Below are 17726 nucleotides of genomic sequence, written 5' to 3' on the forward strand. Positions count from 1 at the left end.
AGAATATTCTCACAGAAATTGTATTCTCTGCAACAAAAACTTGAAGCCAATGAGAGTCCTAGGTGAAAGCATTTATGCAAGTGAAATCGGTATGTGCCTTGCAAATGAAGAAGTTAACTTTATAAAGCTCTTTCTCCACACTGTTCCCTTTTCCACTTTGGTGAACTTTATTAGGTGATCTATGAATCAGATCCCAATAATACAGATGTCAATGTTAGAAATACACTGACTTCCTGAGGACCAGAATTTTTATTAGTATACTTATATTTTCAAGATATGTCTTATAAGCATGTTAAACTTCAGAGCCTGCTTGTTTCTCAGTTAAGAAACTCAAAAAATTTGCTCTATTAAGTTTAATGCCATCACAGAAAGGAACTATGCCCTTTCCAGTCTCTCACATCAAACTCTATGCACCATTTTGTGCTGATCCAGATGATGTTTTCAATCAGCTGTATCTTACACAACCCTTGCTCTCTCCCCTGTGTGCTCCTCTATGCCAGTCTTTGATTCCTTCTCCCTTCCTGTTGCTCTTTGTTTGGTTTTTTTGTCTTCTGACTGCAGGAAGTTATTTACTGGAGAAAGGGCCAAAGGTGAGGATGCTTCTCAATGAGCCTCCAAAATCAGTATCTTTTCCTTTATTAGAGATTTCCCCTCCTCTCTTCCTATAGTTCTGGAAATGATCAAATGAGACAGTTACTGCCTTACATCTACAGTCCAGCCAACTGCAGGCAAGAGACTTGCAACTGGGAGACTGCACCACATGCCATACCAGCTGGTGCTTGATTCTGAGTAGCTTAAGACTTTTTTGCATCCCTCATACATCGCATCTTGACTACCAAATACCGGGACAAAACCTATGTAATTGACAATCAAAATCATCCTTACTGATAAAGACCAAAACACTCTCTACTTTTAAAGAAATGGTAACATGCAATTGATTTTTTAATACGACAACTATAAAAAATGTAATTCTCCAGATAAACATACATGTAATGAGAGTCATTGCCATAAAACAATAAACCATCACTGCTATTATAAAACCATAAACTGTTATTCAATATACTATAAAAATCAAAATCTAATTGAAATTGCTAGTTTAGCATAATTCCCACAAGCCATCATCCTTTAATACTGTGAAATGAATGGGGTTTTTGTGGAACTATTAATTGTTACTGACAAGCAATAACCACTGGAATGAAACTCCAATTATCAGCAGCCATTAATCACATGTACTGTCATCTGTGATGTCAAAAAAAATCAGCAATATTCTAAACAGCAGAAAAGAATTTATAGCTCTTCTGTTTTAACTCACTTCATAGAAATCAGATGGTCCTTTTGAGGTAAGCAAGGAATTAGAAAAGGCTATTTTAATTCTAAGCACAATGATCAGTCTTGTATTTTCCAGTTTTAAAAAAAACCCCTCTCATTTTATTCCATTTCAATTGAGAATTAAGATACCTTGCAGATTTATTTCTATGCAGTTATGTACAAATTATAATTTGTTGCTAGCATGATGTTACTGCATGGCTTTAAAAATAAGAAATTTTAGAGATCATCTCAGCATGTAGTTCACTAGTCTGTTCCAGGAAAGCACTTAATGTTACTTTTAGGATGCAGGCTTGAGCAGGAGATGAAGTGTTCTTGGAGATGAGGTGTAAATAAGGGTAGCAAAATAAGCCTTTACTGTGGTGCCTGAGCATTCAAATAAAATGAACTCACTCAGAACATTTTTAATCTTGTTAATTTTTAAGATTCTGTCGTTTACTTCAAATAATTGTTTTCTCTTTTTTGGAACCTATACAGCGTATCAAAAACATACATGTACATTTTTGGGAACAAAAGGATAGCAAATAATTTAGTAGTTTACCAGTGACTTGATTGCCCAAACATGCAATGTAGGCACTGCAGTTAAAAAGCCATGCTTGCAAAATGGGATCTGCTTACCATACTCCTGAAAATTCCGGGTATTATAAATAACATTGTTGGACCATTAAGGGCAGATTGTGGTCCTTACTCTTAAATGGTACTGAGGTTTTTCCCAAACTACAGCAAAACCAGATCATGGTGGGTGATGAGGATTCAGACTTCACCAGTCATTTACCTTGAAAGTCTGTCAGCTTTTGATGGCATAATAAGATTTCGATTTAGAATAGTGTGGAAGCACCAGTTTATAATCTGCTGTGAATAACTTCATTTAGAAAAAGAGTGAAATCCTAAACATTTTCTTTACTGTTCTGTGTTGTTCACTTACAGTTTCATCCACCCTTCACAACCCATCAAAGATACAAGCCCTCTAACATGAATCAGCAGAGCAGGAATAACATCTGTTCATAATACACTGCAAATATCCAGCAGAGTACCTTTATGGAAGAAATGTATGAGAAATGACAGTTGAATACGTATCCAAAAAAAGCCCTAAAATAGACACAAAACTTATATTTAGCTAGGTCTTAGGCACCTCCAAAGCACAGGGCAATTGCTCGTTTTCAAGTAGAGGCATATTTGTAAAAGTAAGTATATTAGTGCCTCTAGAAGTGAAAGTCAGAGGTTGCCGATACTAACAATTTTCAGTTTATGTAACCAGTGTTCCAAATTTTTAAATACTGCATTTTCACTAAAACTGGGGTGCGTAGCTGACAGTATGGTTCTATAATGCACAGTGTGTTACTTGAGTAAGTCATGCCTTTGAGATTCTGTTCTCTCTGACATAAGGATTCTCTTAAGCTATTGTCGCCGTTCACCCCTTGGTTACTTAAAAACTATGGTTAGATAAAAATACTGGTGATTTTCCTGCTAAATATAATTGAACTTTCTTCCTCTGAAGCATAGCAAATTTTTGGCCTATCTGCATTTTCTTGACCTAATCGAAGACTTCAAATGTGTACACATCTAATGTAATCAATATTATACTATAATACTGTCATGATCAATTAATCAAAAAAATTAACTGCATAAATGAATTGAACTAGCAGAAGAAAACCTTTGTCTGTCATGAGAAAACTTTGGAACATGATTCTTTCCTTGAATTCAACTCTTAAACCCTTCCATTTATTATTTTCTTGATGTTTTCCTGAGTTGTTAGATGTGAGACTTGGATAGTTTGTAAATTTCTTAAAAAATAATAGTAATAATTACCACATTATGGTAAGATTTGAGGCTGAAGAATTGATACTGAAAATCCATTTCTGTCATTTAATTAAACATTTTTATCTTTTCATAAGAAATTACTAAGTATTTAAAAAGGTTATTTTTCCATTACCAATGCTGCACTTAAAATTTATCACTGAAATAGTGCATTCATTTATGTTTTTGTTGAGGTAACAGAGTTAATCAGAATAACAGAAATCAAAGTATTAAAAATGTAGTTGTAAATTCTTGATTTATTAGGGTAAGGTAAACATTAGTTCTGCCAGATGCTAGTGATCTTTTATCAGTATGGAACTACATACATTCTCAGAAGGAAAAAAATTATACAACTATTACCCTAATAATACATTTCCTTTAAGGAAGATAATAATAGACGAATGTTTGCTAATTCAGTAGGTATGTTTGCAACATAGAGTCTTTAAACTTGAGCTGTCAGTTAACACATATTCAAGATTCCTGCTAACCTAAAAGGGAAGGATACCCTTGAGTATGACAGAGAGAACTGACTTCCCCCACTCCACCCTGCTTCTCCCTCTCTCCTATTTCTCATCTTTCACTAAATAATAACTCTCATTTAATGACATCCATCATTTTTGCATCAGCCTTTTTTATGGCTTGAAGAGAATGTTATGTGTGGAATAAGCATGAGTGGCGTTTAAACTGAAATGTGTGAAAGCTTCATAGATTTTGATAATAAAAGTGGAAAACATGTCATGAGTTGGCATTAACATTAGCTGAGAAATGAAAATGGATGCAGTAATTTGCAACTGCACAACAGTTCGGCCCGTCCTGCCATCTCTGGGCTGCAAGTATTTACAAATGTAAACTAGTGCACTGTCAAACCTTGAGACTGGTAAACTGTACCCAGTGGGTTTGGGCAGTGAGTGCGAGGAGGGCAAAGCTTAGAAGGGTCATACAGCCGTGATCCTCTTCTCATTTTACTGTGAGGTTCTGCTGTCTTTAAATGACATTGAGTCACTTGGATGTCTTACAGAAAAAAAGAAAAAGACAGAAATAAATTATCTTCCTAATAGCAGGTAAAAACAAACAGGAAAGTAAAATGCATAACCAGTAATAGGAAATATTGAGAGTTACTAGACTTTCTCTGATTTATTTCTGCTAGAGATCTGGCTAAAGGGAATGATCTTCTACTTTTTGGCTGCTCAAACTGAACACTTGAGTAGATGATAGTTTTGAAGATGTCATCTGAAGTATTGCACAATTAGCATGAATAATTTTAAAATATTCTGTTCCTGTAACAGATCTTGAAATGCCTCACCTAATGGACTGAGGTGCTTAGAGCCAAGCTATTCCCAAAACCAGCAAGCCTGTACATTTCCATTATTGGGTATCACAAAATTTGTCATTTAAAATTTAAGTTGTGACTGAATAATAGCTCCCAAAGAATGATCTAACTTTGGTTGGACTTTGCTTAAGAGTCAGGCTACACCTCCAAAGATGGCACTGCAGGGTGGGAGGGGTGAAGCTGGCATAGGAAGAATTGAATGTGCAGCCAAATATTGCCACAATGAAAGACAATATTTTTTCACTGCACCTACTTTCCTGAAATCTTGGCTAAGTTTTGTCCATATTAATAACAATCTGCTTGTCAATTCTGATGTATTGTAAAAGGAAAGCTTTTGTAAATTTGGAGATGTTGCTTGTTTTGGGATTTCTTAGTCCTTGTGAACAGCTCACTTATCCTATAGCAAATTGACGCAATTAATTTAAGATTCTTTAATTGTTTTCAGCAAATACTCCCCCCACTTTATTGTTCTAATTATTCGTTTCATGGTTTTATTATAGCTGCGCATCTGGATTTTCATTTTTAGAGATTATTGACTTAAAAGTCTTCTCCAGCCTACCCCATGTAAAACTGCATTTTTGATGTAAAACCATGTTCTTGATGTAAAACCATATTATGGTAATGTGTGTAGCACTGCACATAGCATTTGCTGACTTTTGAGTCAATCTGCTTTGAGGTTGTCTGTAGGCTTTTATATATGGTGGCTGGCAATTTCTTTCTCTTTAAATATTCCTGATAGGAGTTTATTGCTTTTCGGCAGCCGGAGAATAGTATAGCACACATTCAACTTGTATATTTAGTTCCATCTCCATTTTAGTTACAGACCTTATTGCTATAATTAAAAACTATACACTTTGTATTTATTATTCTATATACCTTGAGTGTGTTCTGTTCTTTTGCTTCTAGCGCACTCCCCAAGGTAACACAAAAAAATAACATGCCATATGGCAAATAGAGTCAGCTGTACACCACACAGCATCTTTTATCATGTAGCTTTTACCAAATGACATTCCCAAGTTTGTAACTGATGAATATGGCATGTCCTAGAGAAACTCTAGCTATATTATGCTGCTGCTTCCATTAGAAGCATCCTTGCTGATATTCTGAGCCTTTTTTTAACATAAATGCAGCAGCTGTCATTTTGCAAGAATCAACAACGTTCAAAGGAACAGGCAGAATGTCTCAATGTGTGCTAAGCTTACCAAACATCAGAAAGTTAGCATAAACACAATATTGCATTATTATGACTTGTGCAACATATAATTGATACAATGTAACAATAATGATGAGTTACATGTAGTTTGTGCGGCTTGACTGGGGATTGTTGTTTGTTTTTAATGTCTGTATTGTTCCTGGGAATTCATAGAATGCATTATTTCAGTAGTGAATTTCCACAGGTTTGGAGTCAATCATCTGAACTATGCTGAGTGGAAGCATTAGATACTGTTCAGTGAAAGTTAAAAATAAGCATAACGTAGGCATTTTGTAGACGGGTTCTACAAACACTTGCCTACAAAGCTAAACTCTAAAGGGAATTCTCTTTTGTGTATAAACAAAATGGATGCGGTAAGCTGATAATGTTACACAGGAATGCGAAACCCTGCGTTTCTTACCAGTTGACATGTGTTGATGTACCAGCATCTCACATTAGCTTTAGTTTTGTGAGTGGAAGGAGAGGTAAGTATTAAGCAGACAGGCAAATGATGGATATGTAATGTCTAGTTAAGAGTATTTCTTTCCATCTTATGCTTGTGGCAAACATGTAGTTCAATCTATTTTAGAAGTAAGTCTACCTAAGAAATTAGGAAAATGTTTCTGTCATGAGCAATTGCATCATGTAAAATGCAGTTAGCTTAGCTTCCCAGTTTGTTTTAGGCTGTAGGGAACATACAGTCTCCACTGCATTTACTGCTCCCAGTATGTCACTACAAGTGGTACAGCAACTTTTCACCAAAGCAGCGGAGCAGAGGGGCAAAGAAGAATTGTTGCTTGCTGTTCTTCCAGCTTTGCTCTTTGGTAAACATATTTTTACTCTTCTCTACCCAAGCTTAGGAAATAGAAGTGTGCTGAAGCTCCAAATGACCTTTCCACCTGTCACCAATCCTAGAAGGGAGAGGTAGGTCATAACATATGATACTTTTCTGCAGTGCGTGTGTAATGCCTCAAGAGATCAGCACCAGGCTAGGATAATGTAAGGTTTGAGAACTTAGAACTGATTTGTTGAGAAAGAACAGTAAACCACATAGCGCAACTCTTTTGCTCCTTTGTAGAAATATTGCTTGTTTGGTTTTCTGTAGGAAATAGTACAATCTTTTATTTAAACAAAATGAAATATAGAAAATGGATTTTATTAAAAGATGTGTCACATACCAGTGCAGTAAATATTTGCACTGAGGGTAATGGCAATTTTGCTCAAAAAGGAGATTTATTATGTGGGTGGGTGGGATTAGGGTATGTGTGTACATATGTTCATAGACACATAAAGCGGTAATTCTCAGAAATACTAGGAGGGGCAAGATAAGCATAAACTATTCTATACGATTCCTTATACATTTCACACTTCATACAGAATCACCTGAATTCCTTACCTGATTTTTTTAGAAACATTTTGTCCTTAACTTTTCTTTCTTGCTTATCTGCATCATATCTACTGCCGTTCTCCACTGTTTTCTTGCCTCCTTGTCACATATGAAACCAGTGCGGACTGTATATTGATAAACCTGCATTGACAAATATCTGTGAGTTACATATGGGTAAATGAAAAACATTTTTTTTTTTTTATTACTCTTCTTTTTGTCTTCAATGAAAACAGAGAAAGAACAACAAGAGACCTGGGGTCAAGTTCTGACGTAATAAGTTTGCAGCCTTATTTTTATACCGCTAACCACTTAAATCCATGCACATAATCTATTCATGTAATCATTTTTTTTCTGAAAAGAATGTGGCAACACAAATACATAGCAATAATGTGTCTCAAAACACAAAACGTGGGCTTTTGAGAAACAGAAACTACTAGCGTTTGGCAAGTTGTCCTTTGAAAGCCCAAGCAAAACCTTCAGAGTGAGCAGCCATGTTTAGAAGTGCCACAAACTAGTTGCAGCATTTATCTGTTTTCTTTTAGAGCTGATCTTGAAGTTTGTAACAAGGTATCTATCAGAGACACCTCTGCAGCATTCAGTGATTTTCACAGAACTCTGATCAGGCTTGCAAGAAATTTCCCTATATTGTAAATGGCAATTTTCTAAAGAGCAATCTAAAGGAGGTTTGTCTGTTTCCTTTTCTCTTTTTTCACTCTTCAGTGGTTTGTTAAGGGGGTTTTTTGTTTGTTTGTTTGTTTGTTTTTTCTTCCAGAACCTATTTCCTGGCTCTTCCCCAACTCTCAACAATCCCTCTTCCACCTCTTGTGCCTCTTTTTCCCACCTTTGCTTTTGAACAATCATGCCTTTAGGCATAAGTTTGTAAATAAAAATTATATTGTCCTCCCTTATGAATTTAGCTATTCCCAACATTCTCATTTCTAATCCTCTGACTTCCTTAATTAAGTCTACGATAGTTATAAATGCCTGTATGGGGAATTTGAGCATGATTATTTGAAATGACATACTTTTGTCATACAAGCAGGTATGGAAAATAATCAAAATTTGGGAATATATAATGGTACTAAGGAATTTTAACTGAATTAAACTGTAGACTCTTGGGACATATTTTCTAAAATTAAAACCACTATCTTGAAAATTATTTCTACATTCCTGGGGAATTTATTTGTTTGAGAAAGACAACAGCCCTATTTGTCAGCCCTTTTGTAGGAGGATTTATGTCAGAATGAAGACAAAAAGCATAGAAACACTTAAAATGGCTTCTTTTAAATGATGAAAATGGTTCTACCTTTTAATGCATGGAGACCTTGAATGTTCAGTCTCAAGAACTGCACAAGCTTCTGCAGAAGCCTGCCTGCCGCTGGGCCTGGACTGGCAGGCTTCAGTGGCTCAGACACACAAATACAGTATGGTGGACAGAGCCTTGAATCCAAGATGAACTAAGGCTAAAAAGAGAAGAATTTGGCCACGTTTGTCTCGCTGCCAAGAAGTTTTACATATAATAAGCACAGTCACTAAAACTATAACAAGTAACAGTTAGCTTATACATCATTTATTGCAGAGTTCTGTGACTGGTCACGTCTTCATATACTTTAACATGTAGTATGAGTTTCCTCAGAGCGTGCCACGTTTTATCAAGGTGTCCAGCTTTTCACAGGGAGGATATTAAATGAAAAGCATTCTTATTTGCCTGGAAATTCATGCCATACACCAAACACCATATTTTCTGTGATTAGTTAGCAAGAACCATCTGTCATGTGCCCACCCCCACATTGCTGAGGAAGGCAGAGACTGAAGGTGAGAAGTATATTTACTTTTGTCAACAAAAACAGCTGTTGCCATTACATTTAGCTGTAAGGCAAACATGCTGGAAAAGGTGACTACCTATTGTGATTCTAGTGCACTGGGACCAACTATGATTGTTGATGACAGCAAACCCTCTTGAAATCCAGAGGAAAATTGCTTTATGGCTTATGTCAGGAGGGCATGTACAAACACAGCTCCAGCTGGGAGCTGGAACCAAGAACCAGAAACTTCAGGCTGGAAAAGTATCAGGACGAGTTCAAGTAAGGATCCCCCCCTTCTCCCGCCTTCCTTTTGGTAGAAAATTATACTGGAAAAGAGAACTATTTTTCTCTAATGATAACACAAGATTCTGAAATTAAGCACAGCAGGTAGAAACATCCGGCACAGATTTGAAAAAAAAATACTGCATATTCATATGCTGAAATGTTTTCCAGTGCTGACAGCTAACTATTCCAAGTGGAAAAGGTACATGCTCTGGTGTTCATTCTCTGCCAATTTCCCTTCTTACATCTCTGGCACTCTATTTTGGGGGCTGTGTATTCTAATCTCTGTTACTCTTACCATCATCCATCAGACTAAGAAAGATATTTACAGAGCCAAATCATTTTGACTTTGAATCAGATTGCAGCAAATAGATATATTTTCCAAATTTTTGAGAAAGGGAAATGGGGTATTTCTTCACTAAAAACACTTTATTCCCTGGTTACCTTCTTTCATATCATACAAGGACAGCACTGTGCTATGGTGTGAATGTACCTAGAGCATTTTTCAGAGGCAAAATATAACCATTGGCAGCAAAGGGTACTTTATGCAAATGCGTTTCCTGAGTGATGGCTCTTCCTCCCTGATGATTCTGGCAAGACATAATAATTTGGGAAAGTAAGTGGAGTGCCCTGCCTTTCAGCTCTTTTCTCTGGAGCATGTATATCCCCTTGCAAATAGGATTATGACAAAATAAAACGTTCATTTGGGTGGAGCTTCTTTTAAAATATGTTCAGTGTATCACTGTAGAAAACAGTAGAGATAAAACAGAGCTATAAAAGACACACTTTTAGGAAGAGAAAACAGACTATCATGCCTAACTCTATATTGCACTCATATTCCTTTTACAGCCCACCTGTCAGTCCTGTTATGCTTGTCTAGAAAAGAATTTACAGTAAGTCTCTGCTTCAATCAGTTTCCATGGTAACTTGGTTCTGTTTTAAAACCTTTACATAAAAATGGCTTGGTTAAAATAATAATGAGCTAGAGTGATTGTCCATACCTGAACTACATCTTTCCCATTGCTCAAAAATAATCATATGGGGTGTCACTCCATCTGTGCTAGTTCCTTTAGCTTCTACAACACTGTCTCACTAACCAAGCCAGATCAGTTTCTTTACCATCTGTAAATCTCAGTTTTCAGAGACATATAGTGCTCAGGGTACTGACTAGTGTTTATACATTACATGCTGTGAAGTAGAGTAAAGCATGTTAGGGTCTGGAATCTTGAGTTCACTGAGGAACGATCCCTCTGTGCATACCTACAGCAGGGCTGAATGCTCCAAAGACCACAGCATCTTTTAAGAAATGAACCAGAACAGGCAAACTGTCTCCCTTCTAGAAAATGCTTTTCACAAAGGTAGGGAAAAAATTTCCTTTTGGGCCAGATCAAGGGGAAATAAAAGTTCAGAAAAAAACATTCATTGTAATAGACTCTTGTGATACTGGCCCATCAGATTTATCTCTTGCACTCCTAATTTCTGATTCTCAGAATAAGAATTTTGACTCAGTTTGTCTTTTACAGTATTTTTCATAATTCTGATTACTTTATACTGTCTCAAATCTCATCTAGGAAAAAGTCAATATTCTTTTCAAGGTAACTTAAATACTTAAGTGATAACACAAGTTTCAGTTACAGGGAGATCTTAAAAGAACTTCAAATGTGGATCTGATAGAGGTCTTCAGCAATTACGCTGAAAATTTGCTGCATTTCATAAGGAAGGAGGCACCTTCCCTGTGATACCAAAAACTTTTATCTATTCTGTTCTATATCTTCTCTTCTAAGTTGTATTGGTGTCGTGGTTTAAGCCCAGCCAGTAACTCAGAACCATGCAGCCACTCGCTCACTCCCCCTTTCTTCCTCCCCCCATTCCTGGAGGGATGGGGAGGAGAATCAAAAGAATGTAACTCCCATGGGTTGAGATAAGAACAGTCCAGTAACTAAGGTATAATACAAAACCACTATTGCTACCACCAATAATAATGATGGGAATAATAAGGGAAATAACAAGGGGAGAGGATACAATTGCCCACCACCCGCCGACCGATACCCAGCCCGACCCGAGCGGCGATCTGCCCTTCCAGGTAACTCCTCCCAGTTTATATACTGGGCATGACATGCTGTGGTATGGAATACCCCTTTGGCTAGTTTGGGTCAGGTGTTGTGTCTCTGCTCCCTCTTGGCTTCCCCTCCTCCTTGGCAAAGCAGGAGACTGAGAAAGTCCTTGGTCGGAGTAAACATTACTTAGCAACAACTAAAAACATCGGTGTTATCAGCGTTGTTCCCAGGCAGAAAGTCGAAAACACAGCACTGCACCAGCTACTAAGAAGGAGAAAAATGACTGAAACAGCTGAATCCAGGACAACTGGAGAGCTTAATATTTGTATAGGAAGTTTTTTGTTCGATACGAGGCACTGATAGAATTTACGGAAAATAATTTTACACCGCTGTATCTTCCAGGTAGTCATTCAAAAAGCTGCTGAATGTAGGTAACAATTAATTTGCACCTGAATTTGTCCAAACAAAGGCTTGGTAAAGATCTCACGTTTTGGCATGGCACAAAGCTGTATTATTTTCCTGTTAGGAGTGGTTGCCCAGCTGATAATTTCCACTGTGTTTCAAAGTCTGGGTAGTATGAGATACTGTCCTTAGCAATACACAGAAGGGCACTGCTCAGGGATTTTTCACACCATCTCATTTCTGAATGGCACTACTTATGCAAGGTGGATGCACGCTATATCCTTCATACAGGTTTACTTTTGTGTAGACTAAACTTCGATTGTCATCTACTAATTCATCTAGGTAATATGATCACCTTGAAATTAATTTGCAGTTTAAAAGGAAAGAATCAGTATCCTTGTCCCAAACCAAATAGGAGGGGTGTATTGGAAGTTCCATTTAGATCTACATAATTCCTTCCATGACTACTTGAAAAAACAAGCTTTTAAATCTATTTTTTCCACCTCTTATTTTTAACTGGCAGTTTCAGTTACCCCTTATGTCCTGACACTGCCCTGTAGACATTCATTTCTGAGGGCAGGGCATTGTCAAATCAGGGTATCATAAATCTACTGAATTCCTCTCATCAGTCATGGCAATAACGTCTTCACAGTACTCCTGTGCGTCAGTAAAGCATGACCTTCTCTGACTGATCTGTGCAGACTATGCTTAATTGAACTGTGCTTTTCCAGTGGGCATTTTAACTATCACACAATGATTTTTTCTAAAGCTGACATCCAAACAACTGGTCTCCAGTTTCCAGATGAGAGAATAAATAACATCTGATGCTTTGTTAATTCAAAAAAAAAAAAAAAAAGGTAGTTATTCTTAATTCTTTAACCTCTTTTAACTCAATAAACAATTACATATGCTTACACTTTCCATGATTTTTTACTCCTTTCATAATCCTTTGTATAAAAATGGGTCCTGGTTCTGTGCCTCTTACCATTGTAGCACAACTGATTCCATCCTGATGCTAATCTGTGCTCCAGAAATACTCTAGTTTGATGTGAAAACTGATCGTACTCGTTGGTTGCTTGAGCTGGGAAATTTCTTGTTAGTCACGGGCTTTAATACAGATCTTATTGTATTTAATTAATCTGCTAATTACTGTGTAGTGTATATTTTCTTTTGCCCTGCATATTGTTCATATGTACAGCAGATAGCTGCAAAACTCTCTCAAATGTATAATTTCGTATTTCTGTTAAGAGGGTCTTATTAATTTTTAGCTCGTTATGCTGACATACTTTTAAAAACACCCTTTCTTGATTCTTTTCTATGTCTTTTATCATCTTATATTAATTATTACCAAGTATTTCAGAAATACCAGTATCACTAATTTAGTTGCTTGCTGGTAGGAATTCCAAATAGTTAATCTCTGTGCCTTAAATGCACTCTAAAGCAAATTAACAGTCATTTGTATAGGTGGTGTGACCATCTTTGTAAAGTTCAGGTGTTTTCCTATCAGAATTTTTCTGCCCTACCTTTTCCCCCTCAAATCCTCCTGAAAATCTCTAATGCTACCTTTAATATGTATACAATTCTCTTTCTAGCATCTCTTTTATACTGCTAAGCTGCCCAGTCCTTTATTCTCCATATCCAGAAGCTTCAGCAGCTAAGTAACTTCTGTATGTTTGATTTTCATTAGCAAGACACTCCAGTCAGTACTTAGCAGATCAAAAGCCCTCTGAATTACTACCCAAACTTAATTGTTTTGATGAAGGAATTTAATAGGCAAGTATAAAAGTGTGGATTTTCTTAATTTTCTTTTTCGTGATTTTGTTTTGTTAGAATAATAGTGGGACTTTTTGTTCAATTGTGATTAGATTTTTTGTCACTTTTGTTGAGTTTGATTTTGAGGAACAGAAGCTGCAAGACAAGTATTTTGGCTCAAGAAGCTCATGTGAGTTTAAGATCTTCTTTACTAATAAAGATTTACAAAACCAGTAGTTACTGAAGCCATGAAAACAAATCAAAATCATGCTGGGCTTACAAACAACAAAAATAATATACATTTTTTAAAAATAAATAAGCTCTTTTTATTTCCCACCAAATTATGTAATAATTCTCAGCAATGCAGAAGTTTTTAAATGCAAAGAGTGCTGGGGAAGGGGAGTTGCGAGAGAATATTCACCCATCCAACAAATATAATGCAAAAGCTCAGTATTTTTAAGGTAAAATTCTATTGTTATGAATATCCCTGATGGCTGGACTAAGATCAATTGAATTTAATGTAGTCTATTATTCCTCACTAAACTTCAGCTCTTCAGTCCTACAATAATAATTTTATTAACAATTGTGAAAGGGAAATCTGAGGTTTAGAATGTTTAAAATCTAGAAGTAAAAAGAAAAATAACGAAAACATGCTGCTTTTCTATACACACAGTCATGGGTTGAATTATGGGGTTTTTTTCATCTTAGGTTTGCTTTTCATCTCTACGAATATTATATTGGGAAATCATTTGGTAGCTATTTTTTGTGTCAAATGCCCAGATCGTACAAATCAGCTACACTGACTTCACTGACGTAGTATGGATTTATATCCCCATGGAATGGAAAGCATATACATGTAACACAGCACAGCATAAAAGCTTTCTCATTTAGCAGAGATGATCTATCTGCAGGAGAATTTCAAAGTACTTAGTATCTTGGACCAAGGACTCAAAAGTTGGGAGCTTTACCATCATCTTCCCTGGAGCTAATGGGGAATATTTACACTACCCAATTTTAGGCTACTGGCTCAGATCAGATGATTAAAAGAAATTTAGAAAAGGTAAAGTTGATTTCTTTATGGTCCAAATCTTACTTAATAGAAAAGAAAGGACTATGTTCTGTTCAGCTCTTTTTTGAAATTCAAATTATGTTTATACCTTAGGGAAAAGACTAACTAGAGGCTAATATGGCTTGCAGTGGCTTCAGATGATTAACCTACTTTGTATTGCTCTCACCACACTGCATTGCCTAATCATCATCTTTTAGCAGTGTCTTTAACAATTAGATAAAACGGCATTTCACTCTTTTCTATATTTAGAAGACGTTATGCAAACGAGTATTATTTTTCCTTCATTTTCCATTATACTTGCCATATGCACTGTGTATAGTAGAATTAATGTAAGAAAAATTTCATTTTCTATCCTTGACTAGATACAGACAAGTTAATTCTTTCTTATCTTTACTCTCCCTCTAGGCCCAGTGTCCATTACTGTTGAACGAGATACCATGGGTTTCTCACTGGCAATGAACAGAATTTAAAATTCAGTCAGGCTTAGAATCTGTTTTATCACTCATGTTTTCCTGAAGCATTAGACACTGATTGGGAAGTCTGGTAAAGAGAAGGCATTCTTGACAGTCTTGAATATACCATCCAGAATGAGTCAGTTATTATGGTAGTTTTGTGAGGCAGTCTTGAGTATGTGTGATGATTACATGTTATGTTTCAGCTCATGAAATAATTATACTAAAGGTGGGAAAACTATCTGATCCTCAGTTATTATATATTGGCTTTCCAATGGTGGATATTTGGGGGGAAAAAAAAAATAAAAGGTTTTTTAGGTTCATTTCCACACCTTCCAGCTACAACCCTGCAGCCACAGCACAATTAGAGATACCTAATCTGTCTATTCTTCCTTTCATATATTTCAGGGACATGAACTTTGGTCTTCAGCTTTTCAAGATAATATTTCAGAGATGTTTTTAATAACTGGTGTTCGAATGGTTTTTCAAACAACATGTGAATTCACAGTGGCCAGTTCTGCCGTATGTGCAGTATATTTGCAATTCAGAGGAATCTGACAAAGGGGCTTTTATTGTTTCATTTTAAAGTTTTTCTGTGTCCTCAGATTCTCTTATAAAACTTCTAGTATTTTTGTAAGAAAAATACTCTAGCTGATTCTTACAACACTGTGCATACTCGAACTGTAATGTCCTAAGCGCTGTTTTTCTAACTGAGTATTCCAAAGTACATTCTTTAACACTTACATGAAGAGGCCGTATGTAAGAGAGGAACAGACAGCTGCGCTTATTAATATGTCTTACTGTACCAGGTTTTTCTGGTAGGAAAATAAGCCAGCTTATTATTAAGTAGAAATTATTATTAAGTGGAAATAAATTTAGACATCCCTGAGAAAGCACTTTGGAGCAAAATAAATATAAGAAATTTATAAAATTGTTTATATATAACTAGCAAATTACAAAGGTGTTTTTTTGTCAAGGAATGCCATCACAACACCAGTGTCATTTCCTTTGAGAGAAGGTACTTGCCTACACACAATATCGGGCCAGAGACAGCCTTTAGTACCTCAACTAAGGAATCAATGATGACGGAGTACAGAAAATGAATAGTTGAGAAAAATATTAGGTTTAGGTACCTGTACAACGCTAGTTTGAACAGTAGATATTATTTCCATTCAACTACATGCTGAATTCTACAAGAATACCCAATTCTTCTTATTCATGGGACCATCAGGGTAAAGAAAATAATTTTCCCTGGACTTGAGACAATTACCTAATGACATTGTCAAGAGTAATGCACAGGAGTAGCTGCTCTTTTTTTTTTTGCCATCTTCCTCTGCACCATCAAACAAAAATACCTCTCTCTCCCTAGAGATACTTAGCTACTAAACAAACTGAAATACTTAATGAAAACACACAAATCCTTGAAAACTGTTATGTGGCATAGGAAGAGAGCAAAAGCTATTTTGCAACATCAACATGTCCTGTGTCTAGAATAGAAGGGCTGTTACTTGTTAAAAGTGCTCAAGTGACTAAGAGGCCATGCCACATGTGATAAAAGGAGGCAAATGAAGATCAAGAGCTCCTGCCTGTCTGATTCTGTGGTAACAATTTCTTCACCTAACTCTGATTATTGATTAACCTTGAGCACGTAACCACCATTCTCTAGTTGCAGACCATATGGTGCCTCTTAACCACTCAAAGTATCACTGCATTGCACTCAGCAGCAGTATGTGCATCTTAGCCAGGCACACAGGCCTCAGACCCACCTGTTTTTAAATATCTGCTTTATTTTCACTGCCTCTAGATGTCCAGTGGTAGGAGAAATAGAAATGTCAATTGAATAAGTAAGACAAGGATATATTTGTGACAGCAAAGACTGGACAATTTTGGAGAGCTTTTTGCTTATGAGAATCTCATCACATCTAAGAGAAGAAGTGTGTCTTAGCAGCTTTTAGAGACAAAAAATCCCCAACAAAAACCCACATGCAGAATTCATGTGTAATATTCTTTTTTAATACTGCTGCTCCTAATTCAGAGTTCAGTGCCACCTTTTTTAACATTTCCCAAGTCCATACATTTCAGAAACTCTGTATTTAAAGGTCTCTTTCCCGGAACTGTAATAATAGAGGATTTCATTAGCCACATTTACGATTTTAAATTATTGCTGCAGAAACTGCGATATTATAGTGCACAAAGGAAAAGAGAAAATAGTTTTCCCCCATAGCAGATTCTCAGTGTATATTACATGATTCATAGGGAGAACAATCATGTAAATGAACTGTATTTTTCTGTTTGAAAAGATTTAAAGCTAGATTTATTTAGAAATTAAGAAAGTGTTATCAAAGTAAAAGAAAAAACTCTCACCAGCAAAAACGCTACATGAAAACTAAGCACACAGTGTATATTATGCATGTGAGCAACTTGCATTTGAAAAGGTAAAAATGTGGGGTTTTTTTAAGAAAGAAACTGTGAGGAGTTGCTGTAAATTCTTAAAGAGACAAGAATGGTCTTCTAATGGGACATAATAAATACCTTATGATGTTATGATTTTTTAATTTCTACACAGACTATGTACTAAGAAAAACTATAAATTTTCTTTTTAATTCATCCATTCTACTTCAGTTACTTTGCTTTCATTTCATAGGCCTGCTAGGTCTCATTCATTCAGTACAGACTCACTTTTCCACCTCCCACCCAGTTTCGTGCTCCTTGGCCATGGTGGTAGCATGGCATGTATTTGCTAAGGAGCTGCTATCCTGATCCTGGACCACACGTGCTGGAGGTAGCAGATCAGCAGTTATGTCAACTAGTTTTACCTGCAGTATATTGTCCTGGAATAGGACAGAAGCACCAGCATTGCATGTGGTGGGAAAAA

At 36.3% G+C, this 17726-nt stretch overlaps 1 protein-coding gene across 10 annotated transcripts in view; it reads right to left on the reverse strand.

The window, feature by feature from the left end:
* The window catches only part of B3GALT1 (beta-1,3-galactosyltransferase 1), a 202481-nt gene that overhangs the window by 100482 nt on the left and 84273 nt on the right, over nt 1-17726 (reverse strand). For 4 of the 10 annotated variants that reach the window (XM_030486613.1, XM_030486611.1, XM_030486612.1 and 1 more), the window contains one exon: nt 7042-7173. The exons of 5 other annotated variants lie outside the window; for them this stretch is intronic. The gene's annotated coding sequence lies outside the window, so the exon portion shown is untranslated. Of the gene's footprint in view, nt 1-7041; nt 7174-8338; nt 8496-17726 lie in introns of those variants that run through there. One more of the 10 variants, XM_030486614.1, reaches the window with a different exon arrangement.

Source organism: Strigops habroptila, chromosome 5 (genome assembly GCF_004027225.2).
Source record: "Strigops habroptila isolate Jane chromosome 5, bStrHab1.2.pri, whole genome shotgun sequence".
Taxonomy (NCBI): Eukaryota; Metazoa; Chordata; class Aves; order Psittaciformes; family Psittacidae; genus Strigops; species Strigops habroptila.